Source organism: Rhodamnia argentea, chromosome 5 (assembly GCF_020921035.1).
Source record: "Rhodamnia argentea isolate NSW1041297 chromosome 5, ASM2092103v1, whole genome shotgun sequence".
NCBI classification, from domain to species: Eukaryota; Viridiplantae; Streptophyta; class Magnoliopsida; order Myrtales; family Myrtaceae; genus Rhodamnia; species Rhodamnia argentea.
Window position 1 is genome coordinate 29,242,602 of NC_063154.1, and position 18,830 is coordinate 29,261,431.

The following is an 18,830-nucleotide window of genomic DNA, read 5'->3' on the forward strand; positions in this document are numbered from 1 at the left end:
CGTGTTTTGTTGTTTTCCGGTGCTAGTTTCGATTCTGTACCGAAGACTCTTTTCCCGACATCCGCATTTCATTTGTTTCACGAAAAATGGATGATTTGCAAATTATTTTCTTAAAATTGATCACTTGGCATAATTAGTTAATAAAAAATGATTTCATTTGACGACAACAGTTTTTGTCTAAACATTTTAACGGATAATAAAAATATTTTTTGTTTATTCATTTTTATAAGCGATATAAGCAATCATTTTACTCTATTTGCTAAGCCATATTCAAATTTACATGAATGTACCGGTTCAGAAATTGAGAAATCAGAGCTGAGAAATTAAGAACTGATTTTTGAGTGTTAACACTCTTAAATGCTAAAATAGCAAGAATTTTCTGATTACGGGCGCCACGTGAGCACTTACTTGGTGCTTTATCAATCTGTCCATCATAAAATAAATTTGAAATGGCCACATTGGATTTTGGACTCCACTTATTTCGCCAAAAATGCGTCATTTGAAAAAAATATTTTTTTCAAAATACTCGCATGTGTATCACTTAAAATAATTAGTCGATAAGAAATATTTTCATCATCGATAACAATTTGATGCTTTAATTTTTTATTTTTTATTTTTGTGACGGGGACTATCTGTGGGCTCGGAGTGGCCATGATCGCTGGAATTTCGAGCTACGAAGCTCACTACTGCGTGGGCGATGGAGTTCCGAGCCACGAAACTCGCCTTGGCCGTGGCCACTATGCATGATGAGTGAGCAGAGAAAGCAAGCGGACAGAGCTCTGTTTTTGTTCACTATTCTCTAGTGGGATGGCCGGAGCGTCAATCAAACTTGTGAGCTTTGAGGTGAGTAGTGCCGTATGGCCGGGCCGGCGTCGTCCCTCTCTCTCCTCCCTTGCTTGTCCCCATCTGTGTTTGCTCGCGTGCCCCGCTCCGTCATCGTGTGATCGGGGTGACCATGGCGATCGCGAGCAAGCGGACGAGCTCTGTTTCGTGCTCGCTACGATCGCGAGCTTGGGGCATGCGCGGCCCGCTAGAGGCTTAGAGCTTGAGCGGCCGTGGCCGCCTCTCTCGCTCTCTTATGCTTGTTTGTTTAGCTGAAAGTGAGACATTTTTCGACAATATTTACGAGAGAATGGAAAATAACAAATTTTTCATTGTTTGACTAAAACTTCTAAATGAATAGTAAAATATTTTTCGCCCTTTGATATTGAAAATCTAATTTAATTTTGTAGGGAAAATTTATCAAAAATTTTGAATTATTTATTATTTTCTTCTCTATTTTCTTTTTCCCTCTTCCTCGGTTGGTCGGCCATGGCGGTAACTAGCCGCAAGTGAGGGACAAGCATGCCCAAGTCCGGTGGCCTCATCCCTCATCTGTTGGCTCGTAAGGCGTAGTCGCTCTTCATATTCGATCATACAATTTTTAGTATTGTTCTCTCTCATCACAGCTCGGTTGTGAATCTCGAGCTGCGTCACAAGCTCACGGCTTCCAAATTTGAATTCTTAGAGGTTTTTCCTCCCGCTTTACAAACTTCGAGCTAAAAGCTTCTAAATTCGTCCTAATTTGAGCGGAATCGGTGGGTCGTCGAGGCAGATTTGAGTACGTGGACGTGATTTTGGCTTTTGCAATCGGATTGTAAAATTTGAGTTGGAGATTGATGGGACAAGGCGGGGTTGCGGAGTCTTCTTCAAAGAGGCAGCAATCGGACGCAGCCGTAGGGGCTTGGGGGAGAGTAACATGGGGAAGAGAAGGGGAGTGGGAATATTTTCCTCTTTGAATGTGTTTTTTTATTGATTGAAAATGTTTTTCTTGACTACTTTATTTTTGTGAATTAAACGCCAAAAGTTCAAAAAAGATTTTCCTAAAAGTTGTTTTTTTGTTATATAAATGGACCTAGTTTTGTGTTTTTTCAATTCTTTTTCTCTTTGTTTGACCCAAAAAAATTATTTTTCTCTTTTTGTCTCTTAGGTTTTCTTTCCCTTATAATTTATGTTGTCTGATGTGGCAATACCATCACCTTGAATAAGTAATGGTGACTTGGACGACCATTATAGATTTGAGAATCAAGTGAAAGTTGGGGTTATATTTCGAGATAAAAAAAAATTAGAGATAGATTTGAGATTATAACTAAAGTTTTGAATTTCTTAGAGAATGAAGCCGGATCGAGGATGTGGCGTTTAATCTGATAAGATAACTCTACATGGCACTTGGGCAAGTAGTGATTTTCTGTAGAGAATTCTCGATTTATGGAAATAGAGTAATGGAGGCTATATTTGACTAAACAATAACTTGATGTGCCTCCTTACCGCGGACTGGATTGATGTTTGGAATTTTCTGTTTGGAGTAACCAATTTGTGCCTTTTCGGGGAATTAATATTATATGGTTTTATCATTTGGCGACAATAACATTATCAATCTCGGTAAGTTTCTTTTGTGAGAAGGTCGCCTCAAGAACAAAGGCAAATCGCACAAACCACCACCAACCACCTCCTCCTCCTCCTCCTTCAGTGAGCCCCGTGACACTACCGTACATGGCTTGCGGTAGCCGGCGGCCGAGGGAAAATGGGGGTGCCAAGCTAGATGTCGCGACTGGACCTCGTCTTGATAGTCCTCACTTCTTCAAGATCATTCTCTCCGACACCCTTCAATCTGGGAAGCTCGTAAGTCCCACGTTTCCAAACAGTCTGTTTCTTATGATTCAGCTCCAATGTCTCGAGAGTTTCTGTCTTGGTTTAGAACCTTCGCCCTCGTGCTGTGTACATACAATCTGGAGATCTTTCTATGCATTTGGCTTTGTATCAACATCTTGATTCTTGCGAAAAGAAAGAAAGAACAAAAACCCTGAAGAAAAAAGTGTTCAATTTTGAATTATTCTAGATGAAAAATCAGTTCTTGAACTTGGAATTGAGGATTTGTTGAGTAAGGATAGTGTGGACAAAGGTGTTGGGTCTCTCTAGCTTTCCACTCGTTAAATGAAGCAACTATAACTAGAATTCAATCCTTAGTTGCCTGGTGAAACCGTGCTTGTGTGCAAACCGATCTTTCATCACCGTGTTGCAGAACTTAAAATTGGCTCAGTGCTCTACCTTTTCTCCCTTGCACTTTCGATCTAATTTTGATGAATTTGAGTCCCGGACCTATAACTTTTGAGTTTTCCTTAATAGGGAATTCCGAAAAAATTCTTGGGAAGATATGGAAAGGATCTCTCAAGCTTGGTGCTACTCAAGGTTCCGGGCAGCTCGACTTGGAGAATTGGAGTAGAAAAGCCTAACGACGGCACGGCTTGGTTGTGGAAAGGGTGGCGAGAATTAATGCAGCATTACTCCGTTGGTCATGGTCACCTCATAGTTTTCAAATATGAAGGAAACTCCAGTTTTCACGTAATGATATTTGATAAGAGTGCTTCGGAGATTGATTATTTGTCGAGCTGCATATCGAACCTCAGGAGTGGATTTATCTCGCCGAAGAGGGAGGATGTGGTAAAACTTGAAGATTCGGAGGATTGCACTACTCGTCAAAAATGAGGGTCGAGCCTCATTCACCATGTTCTCAGTCGAGTCCAAGCTGCTCATCACAAGATCTCGAAGGTGTGTCTTGTCATTTTATGAGTCTTGTTTCTTCTTACAGAGCTCTCTCCTTTGTTAGTTCTTTTTCAAGTACTTGAGAACTTTTTGATAAGCTTGTTTATGTTGACTGATAACTTTATCATTTCCATCATGCTTATTGTGGCTAAGTAGTTACAACTTCTTTGGTGAAGAGAAGCAAATTTTTCGTTTGGTCAACTTATCTGGATCTTGATTTCCATGACGATATTTTCTCCATTCTGCGTTAAATTTGTTCATGGTAGTAAATCAACCAATGAAAAGTTCAAACTGGCGTCATAGAAATATTTCTTTTTTTCAAAGAACAGAAGGGATTGGACATTCTAGATGCAGAGTGAGCCATCCTGAGCGGAATTATGGTGGCCTGACAAGTTCACGTCCTCTTCCTAGTTTTGAATTTGCCAGCGAATTTGACTCAGAGTATCCTTTTTTCAAGGTGGTGATCCGGCCATCTTATATTGGACATGGTACACTGGTAAGATCGAGAGCTTAATTCACTACTATTTTGGCTTTTTTCCTAAGCTGATTGGATTTCTGTAGGAAACTACTTAGCGTTTTCCTTGGGTCTGCTATATCCCATATGTTTAAAAAAGGCAAAGATCCTCTACCGCTCATGCTAATGCTAAGATCAGAGACTTCGACATTTTGACTATTTTCCTGTTAAAGACTGTTCATGGAGTCGCTAAAACTACCATATCGGCCTACATTTTGCTTGCTTTCTTGAATAAGGGAATGCTTCCCCAGTCCTTCTTATAAAGCACGGGTTATTCAAATGTGTGCGGGCAGAATGTTCCTTGTGGTTTCATCAGACAGCACATCCGGAAAATGAAGGAACTCGCAACGCTTACGCATTCAGACAGAACATGGCCGGTGAAGCTTAGGAGCTATCCAAATGCAGCGGCATTCTCTTCTGGTTGGATGGCATTTGTGAGAGGAACTCGCTTGCGTGTAGGAAATGTCTGCGTGTTCGAGCTAATTGATAGAGATGACATTGTATTCAGAGTCTACGTTATCAGCAGTGCAGGTAGAAACTTGATTTACATTGTGCGAAGTGGAACTTTAGGCTGGTTATGGCATGACACAAATTCTATGCTAAAGATCTTCATAGTCGGTTAAAGAAATATTCACGGCAATAATGTCTCTTAAAGTTCTCATTTTATCGCCAGACAAGAACAAATGGTCTAGATGCAGAATGAACCATTCTGAGCCGGTATTTCGTGGTCCTACTCTTCCGAGGCCTCTCAGGACTACTGAGTTAGCCAGCGAATTTGATTTGGAGCATCCCTTCTTCAAAATGGTGATACAACGGTCCCATTTTAGGACATTGGTATAATCTCGAGCCTAATCCATCACTGCCATATCTCAAGTTTGATTACGATCTCTATCTAATCTTTCCTCAGTGTTTTCCTTGGTTGATTTGGTTTGTATGGGGAATCATATGACAATAGATAGTTTCCTTGGAGTAAGCGCGGGGCATTCCAGTGGCGGAGTAATGCGGAATCAGGAAAAAAGGAAGAAAAAACAGAAGTAAAGGCTGTAATAATGTTGGGACTATCCATTCACTTGGATATCCTCGACAAGCTGCTCCATCACTTTCCGCATGAAAGGATGGACAGTCACTTGAATTGAGTACTAACCTAAAATGGCAATTAATGTTCTGTAATTTGTTTGAAAATGCTTTACATTGCGGGTTAAGATCGATGGCTTTCATGAGCCTCTTAAGACTGTTGGCTAAAGCTCCTGAAACTCGCTAATATGGCCTTGTGTGCTTTTTTATCCAAGACTGCATGCTTAAATTATTGTCCTTCGTTCAGTATACATAGCATACGCTGGTTATTCAAACGTTTACTCATGTGCAGCGTGTTCCCGGCAAATTCGTCCGGCAACATATTGAAGAAAACAAGAAAACAGCAACTCTTGCGTATTCAGACAGATCATGGGCAGTGAATCTCTCAAGATATAAGCGGGACGCCCGAGTGTTGTTCTCTGCTGGGTGGCCTGTGTTTGCAAGAGAAGCTCATTTGCGCATAGGAAATGCCTGCGTTTTTGTGCTTATTGACAGGGATGATGTTGTGTTCAAAGTCTCCATCTTAAATAATGGTGACGAGCGTGTGATTCACCTCGATTGAGGTGATCGTGGGTCTGTGTTACTCTAGGCGGTGTTCGCAGCATCGATGTGAATACATTATTCCTAATAATGCCTCCTTTATTCAGCAGTGCCGAATCAATAAAAGGAAAACTCTTTTCTGTTCATGATTTCGTGCTAGCTTCGATTCTATACTTCCATTTTGGCAAGAGTTTAGCAGATTTGGCGCGTGTTTAAGGGTTCTGGCTGCTTGACTCACCTGAAGTGTTCATTTGGATTCTCCTAACATCTCATTGTTATGTCTTAACTGCCAAAGCTTTTTGTAGGAACAAAACAGTACACAGAAAGCAGTCCATTCGTTTGGTTTTTGCATTCCTCGCCTTTTGGCCTATCAACATTATGTATTGTTTATATTGTTTTATGGCCAAATGAAAACAAAATTAAAAGAGCATTTATAGAAATTTGCATGGGTAAGGCTTGATTGTACAGTGTTCCAATTCAGGTTATACATGAATGAACCGATTGAGAAATCAATGCTGTGAACTTAAGAACTGATTTTTAGGTGTTAACACTCATTTATCTCTATACAAACATAGGATCGCGACCACAATGGGTGAGTCCTAACCATATAGTTGGCTAGATCTCTAATTGCTATCAATTATTTGGCTTACCGAATGAATTAGGCGACCCTTTTGTATGTTAATTGGTTGTTTCAAAACAACTCTAATTAGGGGTGATTGGTTCCCAATTAAGTCCAATCCGATCCGATTTCGGATGGTCTAATCATTGGACCGGTTGCCTTTTCTTTTTCTTTTTTTGTAATTCGTTGTTAAATTTTTCTTGCTAACTTCATATTCACCGAACAACCTTTCGTTAATTATATTGCATTGTCACTACGCTTGAAAGTTATACTAGTAATCTTAGATTAGGTTTGGATTTATGTTTAGGAAAATTTTTTAAAGAAGAAATATTATTCAGATCGGTTCGATTCCCCTTGAAATTGGGAACCGGACCCAATTTTATGAAACCGGGAATTGGATCGAGGTCTCCGGGAATCAAACCAAACAGACTAATCCGATCCGGTTCCGGCGCTTCTCGATTCGATCAGTCCATTATGCTCGGTCCTAACTCTAATTAAAGTTATCTAACGAGCTTAATATCATCAACCTGTAAATTTTTAATTTCCAACCCAGGGGCTATCAAGCAGGTTGACAAGTCAAAAGTTTGGATATGACGTGTTCCTGATTTTTTTTTTAATTGTTTGAATCACTATCGGGGTATGTGGTTTCTTAAGGAATGTTTTTTATGTTGATTTTGTACTGTTTAGGCACTGGTCCGGGCCGTACTGGGCCCAAACTAAACCGGCCCATCTGCCATCCCTACTTTACTGGTTATGTCCTTAGTTTAGTCCATTTCGAAGACTGGATATGATCTGGCCGGAACAAATAGACCTAATCGCCGGAACTCATCCACGAAACAAGCGCTAACTCAACATAAATTTGGAGATACTACACTTGCAAATCGAAAATAATCGGCCTAATGCTAAAAGAATTTGATAACGTAGATGCAGCAAAAACCACTTAACATTCTTTGTGCACAGTAACGAAATAAGGGTGGCAATGGGACCACCACCACCACCGGATTCCAAACTATGACTTATTATGGGTGCCACATATATACACTTGCTTGGTGCTTTATCAATCTCAACCGTGATTAATGAATTGGTATGGGTTCTCGGTGTGTGATCTTGAATCTGGTGATCGGCCGTCGAAATTTTGTGGTGGTAGATCTGTTCTTGAAGGATGAGAGTGTACTTCTAGTTGCAGAATATGTTTTGTTATTTGCTTTCTGGTATTTGCCTTTTTTTGTAGTTATTTGGGAGCTTAAAAGCATTTTATATACCTCTCGAGTATTATCCCGATCAATGAATGGAATCTTTCTTTTGACAAAAAAGAAAAGTCTCCATGGTCGTCAAATAAATTGGAAAGACCACATTAAATTTTGATCACAATATAATTTAGTTCATCCTCACACATGAGTTAATTCGGAAAAAGTGTACAAAAGGTCTTAAACCTTTTGCATTGATGTCAATTGTCCGAAACTTTTCAATTGTACCAATTTAATCATAAATATTTTTATGTTTGTGCTAATTTAATCTATTCGACCAATTTTGGTCAAAGATATGGACATCTTCCGTCCTACATGGCGTGGCCGAGGCTGACGTGGATACCATTTAGTAATTTTTTTAATTTTTTTTTAAATTTTTTTTCTTGTTGAGGGCCCAGATGCCCTCACCGACTATCTAGCGAAAACCAATAAGCCCTTGCTGGCCATTAACGAGGCCACTATGCCCATGGCAAATAATTAAACAAATTACTTTGTTAAAAAACTTATTAAAGAAAACCCACATCAGTACCGGTTTCACTACATAGACGGACGACGTCCACGTCAGAACCACAACATCCTTTGAACAGCACTATTCAGCAGTTCGGTTTGAGACTTGTAGCTTTAATTTCTTTATGATAGAAATTAATTCCAAAAAGTCTATTGATAAAACTTGGAAAGTATCTCTCAAACTCGATGCTTCTCAACGTTCGAGGAAATTTTTGAAACACCCCCCCCCAAAAAAAAAAAAAAAAAGGTTCAAGGCAATTTGACCTAAACTATAGAACTAGCAATGTGTAATAATTATTGGGGCTAGCGGTATCACCCAGAGAGAGGTGAATAAGTGATTTCAAAGAACTTTAAAAATTAATGCGAAATTTTAAATAAATAAGCTCAGAGTTAAGTTTAAAGTTTGAGCAAGAGCAAGATCTAAGATGTCCTCAGAAGCAGTAGCGTGCACAATTCAACTATCAAATGAAAATGACAAGCGGTTCAAGGGATAAAGAATGTACACGTAGAGTTTATAGTGATTCGGCTTTATTCAAGCCTACGTTTATTTCTTCACGTTGACAGTCAATCAGCTGGATTCCATTCGTGAATAGCTTAGAGGTTACAACTCAATGATGATTCTCAAGTCAATAGACTTCCCGTCTATCACTTACACACTTGAATGAAATCCTGCAAGTATTACAGTGTTTAGATCAAGAATAAATGAAGGATGTGAAGCTCTTTTGAACTTTGAAATTTAAGATTCTGGACTATCATGTTCTCTTCAGCATTGAGATATCCTTTTATACTCTTTCACCTTCCAACTAGCCATTGCAAAGTCTCCAAAGGATAACTCTCCAAACCTTCCGTTTGGAAGAGATTGTATACAAAGGATTTCATTACCGTGGAGAATATCAAAAGAAAGAGTCTCCCATTCAATTAGATCACCCATATAATCGTGATCGGGGTTTCCCAAGATGGAGTTATTCGTATGGTATGCCATCCTCGTCTTCCGTAATCCAAACTCTTGAATGATCTTCATGATTGGTAATCTTCAAGAATAAATTCAGCTTGATTTATAGCTATTGTGATAATATAATATCTCAATTATATCATCTCGAATGTATCGCATAATAGTATGATCGTTGCATATGAAATACTCCCTCAAAGCTTGAGCTTTGCGACAACATCTGAGCTCGTCTTGCATCAACGTTTGAGCTAGTACAAACTTCAAATGCAATATGCAGTGCTTCACTTGAGTTTCCATCTTTTGGTCTATTCCAGCATATTAATAATCGTGGCTCTACCTTACTGTTCACCTATCCAAGGTCCTTCCAAACTTTATTAAACTTCCTTTTCTAGGTTTGTTTACCTTGTACTTAGGTATCTCCAGTTTGTAGACACCTCTACGTCCAATACCTTATTCACCATTGATAGAGAACTACCAACCTTCAAACGTTCTGCTAAGACAACATATGCATAACAGCTTGTGCATCTTTCACCTAGCTCTACTCAATCAATAAATGCGTCAGTAGCCTTTGATTATTTGATCATCTTCAAAATATCATAAGAGATTTCTCCTGACAATAATAATATCATTTCGTTGTTGAAACGGTGGCAGGAATTCACGGAGCCTTGCTCCATTGGTTATATTCACCTCGTAGTTTTTGAATATACATAGGACTCCCTTTTCGTCCAATATTATTCAACCAGAATGCTTCGAAGATATTATGACGGGAGTATCAATTATCATTGTCCAAAAACGCAATCATTAGGTCAAACTAAGCATGCAATTCAGTTAAATGGTGTACATTCCAAAGGCCACTCAATATGTGCATGAGTTCAATTGTACATTGACATGGCACTAGCGTTTTCTTAGATCGGCCTTAATTGACATGTAGCTGCAAAATTACGGCACTCCATTTAATTTCAGTCTCCTGCAAGGACATTTTAGTGTATCAATGAATAGCAATATGGAATAACAATATGAAAAAAAAAAGTAATCAAAATATTACGAACATAAAAGTGTGGTAACAATCCATAGCGAGGAGTTGCGAGTAAAGAAAGTTCCGGTCATGGATCAAGTTAGGCCCGGTTGTGAACAAGGTCGCATGCATGCCAGCAGCGGACCACTGCACGTCTCGATCACATAGGAGGCCCCATCCGGTCACGAATCAAGCTTTGTCTAGTTGTGGCTTGATTCATTCTTTCCCTTTTTCAATTACATGAAAATTATCCCTTTCCTTTGTCAATTTTAGCGTTGCCACTGCCTTGATTCAAACTTTTGCTTGAGGTGATCCAAAGGTGGCAAGGAGTCATGCCCAAGTATTGTATGACTCCACGCCATTACGTTTGGAAGGAGGGAGGGGCCGGGCAATCCAAAACGGCTTACAGACCTGACCTTCAAAATCAAAATGGATTAGCGCTTTGCGTGCATGTCAGTGGGTCTTCTTGAAAAACCACATTAATCGGTACCGTGAGGTCTTGAAATACTTGCTTGAAATTTTGAGACGAGTCGCATATCGATCCCTTTTTTTTTCGATGAAGTTGTTAACAAACTTCAGTTGTTTTAGCCAAAAGAATATCCATAATTTCTAAATTTGAAAGAATGCTTTTATATAATGAGAACGTGAGAATATTCAGTTGAGAATGAGCCTTGACTTTTCATGTATTAGGGATGAGTGATTTCGGGTTCCATATAGGTTTCACTTAAAATCTGAAACCTACCCATCGAAACAGGTTCCTCATTTTTGGAAACTTGGAACCTACCCTGCATGCTTTGGAACCTACTTTGCATATCTTGAAATTTGAAACTTACCCTGCATACCCTGAAACCTGAAACCTACTCTATCACGGGTTTCATGATATACTCAGGTTCCTCCAGTACTTTTAATTGAATGATTGCGGTGAATCATCATGATTAATGACCATAATTTGCTATTACAATCCATCGACCACAACTCATATTTAATCACACGAATAAATATGAAACATTAATCTCATTAATCAATATCGCTAAAAATAAAAAGCTCAAACTAGTAGTTCCATATACACATTCATCACCGGATGACATGAAATACCATAGGATTGTGCAAAGACATATACCAATAATAACACAAAAACATGTTAAGGTTCCATCTTTCTAGAACTTGGAATCTACCCGTTGGAACATGTTCTCCAATTTTTAGAACTTGAAACTTATCGTGCATACTTTGAAACCTAGAAGTTGGAACGTGGAACCGGATGCGGGGTCGGGTTCCGGGTTCTACCTTAGAACCATGCTCGCCCCTAATACATAAAAAGTCAAGGCTCAAATTTTTCCTTAGAACCATGCTCACCCCTAATACATGAAAAGTCAAGGCTCAACTGATGGTCAATGTTAATTAGATATAAGGGTCTAGGGATGAGCATGGTTTGGGTCGTTCCGGCTCCTTAAGGAATCGGGGACCCGACCGGTGGTCCCGATTCCCAATTTTAGGAAATCGAGGACCACACCATCGATTTGATCCTAATTCAATTTGAGCAGTCCAATGGAGCCGGTCGAAAACTAAAATAAGTGAGTTATGCATTCTATCTTTATAGCAAGTCATTCTCTCTCATTGTATCTCCTAATCGATGTGGGACACTAAAGAGGGAATGACTTGCACAATGAGCAAATAATTTGCTATAAGTATTTAGCCCACCCATTCTTTTTGTGAAGTTGAGCCATGGTGATCCGTTTTCTCATCCACATAGATGTGATGTACGAAAGCATAAACGAAGGAGGCTAAATTAAGTTTATGTTTAAATTTAATAAATAAAAAAATAAATAAAATTTATATGCTTTGGGCAGTCTTGTTCCTTCTTGGAATTGGACCGATCATAACCAATTTCAATTTATGAAATCAAAAATCAGACTGAAGCCTTTAGGAACTGGACCAACCCGATCGGTTCGGTTTGGGCGATTCCCAATTTGGGCGGTCCATTATGCTCAGCTCTATAAGAGTCTAAGCTAGCTCAAGTGTAATATGTCAATATGTAGAACATTATGTCTAGAGAAACTACCAATCAAGCATTTTCGAGAGGCGTTTATGCTTAAACTAGAAATTAGTATATTCCTGATTCAAGGTGGTTATTGCCTTTTTTTTCAACCCTATGACCTTGTGTCCTAATTTATGCAAAAGGCCATGAACACTTCAAGAAAGGAAAAATTGACCAAAAATTCCTAAACCTTTTATATTGTGGCTAATTTAGTCTAAATCTTTCGATTTTGCTAATTGAATCCTAAACCTTTCCATGTTTTGCTAATTGAGTACATTTGACCCTTTTTGGCGGGAAATTGATTGCGTGGTCACTAATCGACCTTACGAAGCATGGGCGGCGCCGGTGTCGACATTTGAGTTTTTTTTTTTTGAAATTTTAATTTTTTTTTTACTTTTTGTCCTGTGCTTCACCAACTGCGGGTGAGGACTGCGACGCCCAGATCCGATGAGGGTGTCGTGGCCCTCACCCAAAGCCCACAAGGGCTATGACACCCTCGCCTGGTGCGTGCGTGGGTGGTATGCTGGCCCTTAGGCCCTCCGACCATCGCCTGTTATGCCATGTAGGACCACCGACGATCAAGTCATCGGTTTCCGGCCAAAATTAGCTGCATGGACTCAATTAAAAAAACATGAAATGTTTAGGACTCAATTAGCAAAATTAAAAGGTTTACAACTGTATTGATTAAAATACATTAAGTCTAGGATTTTTTAGATAACTTTTCCCTTGAACGAGCATAACATGTCCTGTGGTTTCTACAGAAGCAAATTAACTTGGGAAAAATGTTTGGATAGTGGGGCACAAATGTAGAATGGGTAACATTCATAATGGACATATGCCAGTTATGAAAGGAGATCGGGGCCTTAGCACCATTACCTTCTTCAGAAAAGATGGTCCCATCCCATTCCAATAAAGGGATACTCTGATTTGAGTTATCTAGCTTTTCTCAAGGACAGTGAAAGGCTCAAGCATTTAGAACCATGGAAAAGATGCTCGAGAGCTCACTAGACATTTAGCTCTTGATTCAACATTTAAGAAAAGCCTTTGGAAAAATGTAAATGCTTTTAATCTAAAGGGATTTGGAGAAATGCATGACTATTTGATAAGCTGTAATTGCAAAGTGCATTGAAAAGCAACTTTAGACTAAATGTTGTTTGGTAAACATTACAATTGGAAAGCCCTTTGACGTGACAAATTTTAGTTTATTCATTTTAATTTGTTTAAAATTGAAAAAAATGACTGTAAACTTTTATATTTAGTGTTGAAGTAATGTAAAGAGACATAGCAATAAATTTATACAAGAGAGTCACTTCATTACAATAAATATGTTCACATATGTCCCCAACAAAGTATGTTATCAGAACCAAACACACATGCTGCATATTACAGACCATGAAATGCACAGATCTAACCAATTGAAAGCAGATCCCTCGGCGTCCCGGGGGGCGCTGGTTGTGGGAGGTAGAGAGGAACTTGCAGTCGAGCAAGCGGCGCAAAGCTAAGCGAAGCGAATGAGCAGTTGAGAGCGAGAAAGGCGATAAATTGAGCTAAGCATTCCTAGAAAATAGGGTTTTGATTCTAATAGGGAGAAATTGGACTTTCAATAATATTTTGTTCGGGAAAAGTACACTAGAAATGCCATAACTTTTGTACGGCGTTCACTTGAGTGCGATAACTTTCAAAAAGTTCACTTAAGTGCCATAACTTTTAAAAATTGTTCACTTGAGTGCCATGTTGACGTGGCAGCCGGAAAAGTTGACGTTGCAGCCGGAAAAGTTCTTGTAGATGCCGGAAAGTTATTGTACCACGCCGGAAAAGTTACTATAGCACTCAAGTGAATGATTTTGCTCCGACGTAACACTCAAGTGAACGATTTTTGAAAGTTATGGCACTTAAGTAAACGTTTTGAAAGTTATGGCACTCAAGTGAATGTTGTACACAAGTTATGACACTTTTAGTGTACTTTTCCCTATTTTGTTCGGTTGGCCCTAGACCATTTGGTCCAACTGTACAAAGGGAAAAAAGGAGAATACTGATGAGATTGAAACTAGTTCAAAAAAGAAAATAAAAGCCAAAAGTAAATGATGGTCGAATTCCTAAAAACATCAAACTTTAGGTCTAGTCGCAATTTTACCCCAAACTTTTTTTGTCCGAAAAAGCCCCAAACTCTGGGTCCAGTCCCAAATCTATCCCTAATTTTTTTTTCTCAAAAACACCCCAATCTTTAGGTCCATTCCCAAATTAACCCAAAACTTTTTATTTTGTCTAGGAGAAAAATCACCCATTTTTACTCTAATCTCAAATCTGCCTCATCAGCCCTTTGTCCAAAAACCAATGTTAGACGTCCCTAATTTCATATCCTGGAACAATTTCATTTTGTATAATTTCAATGATTTTTATTGTGGTCCATTTGTTATTCATGTGGAAATGTTAGGTTGGTCCGTACCTATTGCCCCATTACTTTGCTAATGTTAATTTTTCTATCAATGTGAAAATGTCACATCAAGTTAGAAATGGAGCACGGGGTCTATTTGAGAATAAATTGAAAGTTTATGATTTTTTTAAACAAAAAAAAATTTGGGGCAATTTTGAGACTGTAACTAAAGTTTAGGATTTTTTTTGCGACAAAGAGAAATTCAAGACAAATTTGATATTGGACCTAAAGTTTGAGGGTTTTTTTCGAGATAAAAAAAAATGGGGTAAAATTGAGACAAGACCTATAATTGAGCATTTTTTAGGATAACTTTCAATTGGCTTATCACAACCGAGTATACGACAGACACGTATTGGTATACTATTATGCAGCCTCAACTGAATCTTCCTTTGTTCATCTCGGTCGACCTAAATGAGTTTCTTACACTTACCGGGAGGCCAACCTCGATCGGATTGTACACTGGAGGCCAACCTTGCCTTCAAAGATCTTAAGGTATGTATTCTATCTAATCCTAGAACTCATAGCACAAATCGTCATGATAACACTCCTACAAACCCAGTTGACTCTTACCCTCTACATCGCTCACTCACTATGTTTGATGACAACAAGCATCACTTCAAGGTTTACGAGTGAGGAAGGACCTGACGACACCAATCGCTCGATCCCCCGTATCGTACGAGGGTCAAGAAACTCGCGGCCTGTGTCATTCTTTCCACTCATTTCCGCAACGCCCTCATTGTGAATTATGTCGCTTCCTTGCCCCTTTTCCTACCATCAACTCCAATGGAGTCGCGTGCTCGCCCAACAGAACTATTTTTCCTTAACATCGATAGCTTCTTTTTGTTTTCTTTTGTTTTTGTTTTGATGGTCGTTTGGGTTTTCTTTGGTCACCCGTGCGATTCAATGTGGCACTTTGGCCAACTGCTTTTCCCCTAGTAGCAACGTTTTATAGTCACCGTCGCTTTCAAAGTGTGACGCTTTGGCCAACCGCACTAACCTGGCAGCACCTTTCTTTCTCCCTAATAAGCACTTTTTTTTTTCTTTTCTCTCTTTTATATTTAGCTAACCAATGGAGGGTTTTTGCTTATTTATAACATGGTAGAGGACCCATCTTGTGATTCGCCAAATGGATCCAAGAATGTTTCCCATTTCAGTGAGGAACCGGTTTCTCTCTATGCCCCCATTGGCATCCTAGAAGCAAGTCAAAAGCCACACATTGTCCGAGCCTTTCCTTTTTTTTTTTTTTTTTTTTTTTGTTTTGGCTTTGGCGATTCACTCTTTGCACTCGTAGGACCAAGAAGACCGCAAGTTTCTTCCGATTCACACACCTACCGGAGGTATTCTTGCTAATATGCCATTTGTCGCGGGCTCGGAGATTCTTTGGCTGCGGAACGGCTTGTGGGGCGCCCGGCGAGTTGTGCAAGACCAGGTCAGCCCTTTTTCTTTAGGTATTTATGGAACACTCGGGCAAATGTCTTTCTCGTATCGAGTCATACCATGCTCACCTTAACTCGGGCATCCTTTGTATTGAGCAATAACATGTTGCATTAGGCACTACAACTAGTTTCGGCCTGCCATGGCATTATCGGGAGAGCAACATCATCTTTCGACCGGTTTGTATACGGGAGGTCATCCTCACCTTCAGAGCTCCTAAAGGATGTATTCTATCTAATCTTAAAACTCCTAGCACAAACTGTCATGACACTACTTCTACAGACCCAGTTGACTTTTACCCTTTGCATCACTCACTCATTATGTTTGACACCAATAAGCATCACTTCAAAGTTTACGAGTGTGGAAGGACACGACGACACCGGTCGTTTGATCCCTCGCATCGTATGAGGGACACGAAACTCCTGGCCCGTGTCACATACATCTGATTTAGACAAGTTTCTCTCTCGAACGCGGGCCAACCACCAGAATAAAGTCAAGCAAACACTAAAGAAAGATGGCAAAAAAAATGTCCATTTTCACTAGCCTTTTCTAGAATAAAAATCTGAAGTCCTCAATCCCAACCTGGCAATTTGAAGCCAAAATGCCATTAATATTTCGAACTCCTATAGTAACGCTTAAAGGATTGCTAACAGTGATCGTCTCTATCACATTCTCTCGGTTTATAAATCATATATGTCTTCTTTCGGTATACCTTTTTAAAAGAATCAAAAAGACGATCACCTCTAATTGGTAATCGTATGAGCCCATAAACTAAAGGAAGTGAAATTTTTCAAACCGACAGAACTTGTCGGTTGCTTGCGAAGCTGAACTATCAGTTGAAGCTTCCCCCAAAATCGACATTTTCAATCGTTGCCATCAGAAGAGAAGACCGGTATCATGCTGAGGCCTAAGGTCGACGGAATTGACAATGTGGTGCCCGTACGCTTAGAATTTAGGGCTTTTGTCAACAGGAAAAGCCCAAATCAAATCTAAGCATGCAATTCAGTAAAATTGTGTAGATTCTGAAGGCCACTCAATATATGCATGAGTTCAATTGAACATCTGCATGGTGCCTGCGTTTTACTACATGAGAGTAGCCTATATTGACATGTAGTTGCAAAATTAAGGTACCCCGTCATTCAATTACGCTCCCTCGCATAGTTGTATGCCAAAAAAGGTAATCGAAATATGAGGAATAGAAAATCGTGGTCACAATCAATTAAAACAAATGGCGAGTAAAGAAAGTTTCAGTCATGGATCAAGTTAGGCCCGATCGCAAACAAGGTTGCCTGCATGACGACAATGAACCAGGGCACGTCTCGATCATGCAGCAAGCCGTCACGGTCATTAATCGAGCTCTGTCTAGTTGTGGCTTGATTCATTCTTTCCCTTTTACAATTGCATGAACCTTATCCCTTTCCTCTGTCAAGTTTGGGCATCCCCACCTTCCACAAATGCCTTTCATTCGAACTTTTGCTTGAGGTGACCCAGTCCTCAGGTGGCAAGGAATCATGCCCATTCCATGGCATTACGGTTGGAAGGAGAGAGGGGCCGGGCTTCAAAAGGGCTTTCAGACCTAACGTTCAAATTTGAAATGGGCTAAGGCTTCGCGTGCATGTTACGAGAGTCTTCTTGAAAAACCACATTAATCCATGCCGCAAGGACTTGAAATACTTAAATGAAATTTTGACTTGGGTCATATATTGATCTGGTTAGTAAAATCCCGGGTTTTATCTTAAAAAATATCCATATTTCCTCAATTTGGAAGAATACTATTAAAGAATGAGAATGTGAAAATATCAAGTTTGGATGTTTTTATTTAGTCATAACATTTCTTTTTGTTAGAAATTAGCCGTAAACTTTTTCAAATAGTAATAACCATTATGGTTGGCAAGAAACTTAAGCATTTTGAAATGTTTGTTATGCACTGAGTTTTTATTTTTTCCCCTCATTTAAAGGGATGATTCGAGGGCTTTTGGCCAACATATGTGCAAGAATTTGAAAGATAATACATGACTAATGGTCAATGTTAGTTAGATATAAGGGTCTAAGTTAGCCCCGGGCTAATATGTCAATAAGAAGAAGGTTATCAGAAATTGCTATATATATTAAACGACCATTTTCCATTATAATGAGTGTTTTCTTAATTTATAATCTAGAAGTTTATGTTATTCTGATATGGAAAGCCGATAAAGAGAGAAGTTTCCAACTGATTGTGGCATTAGAAGAAGATAATCAAACAATGTCTAATGTATGACATGAATGAAATCTCTATATGATAAGTAGGAACACTTACAAGGTTAAGCAGTTGAATGAAAGGGCAGGGGCCGGAAAAAAGCACACAAGTGAACAAAAAGATTTGGATTTGATAAATACTCGTTCCTTACGCAACTCATAGAACAAATGCAAGGAGCCTTAACATTCAGAGCTCTTACACTATACTTTCGTTTTCTATGACATCCTTATCAAAGTCATTATTTCCAAAATAGCAGCCATGCATTATTACAGAAGTCCAAAAATTGAACCATTCATGCAAAAATATGGTCCACATGTACTCTTTTGTCTGATAAAGCTCTGTCAATTAAAAAAAAAAAAATAAGAGCTACGCACGCTGCTCAGGACCAGAAGATGCAATAATTGGAACAGACATAAGATAGTGGGGTGTCCCATCTCCATCCCGGGTCAACCTTTGGAAAAGATGCTTTATGAAAAAGCTAGAGAGTCCAAAGCGACGATTACTCGGAAATGGATTAGCATGTGGAGCATCGCACACAAGACACGTTTGCTACATTGTGGAAATAAACCAATAGATTAATGTTTAGCCAAATTGGCTATTATTGTAAAATTACGTGGGAACCAAATGATCTTGCAATTTAAATC

The 18,830-nt window shown here is 39.2% G+C and overlaps 1 pseudogene; it reads left to right on the forward strand.

Moving 5' to 3' along the window:
- The first annotated feature begins 2,532 nt into the window (after positions 1-2,532).
- Positions 2,533-5,732, forward strand: LOC115733953 (annotated as a pseudogene).
- Positions 5,733-18,830: the final 13,098 nt, after the last annotated feature.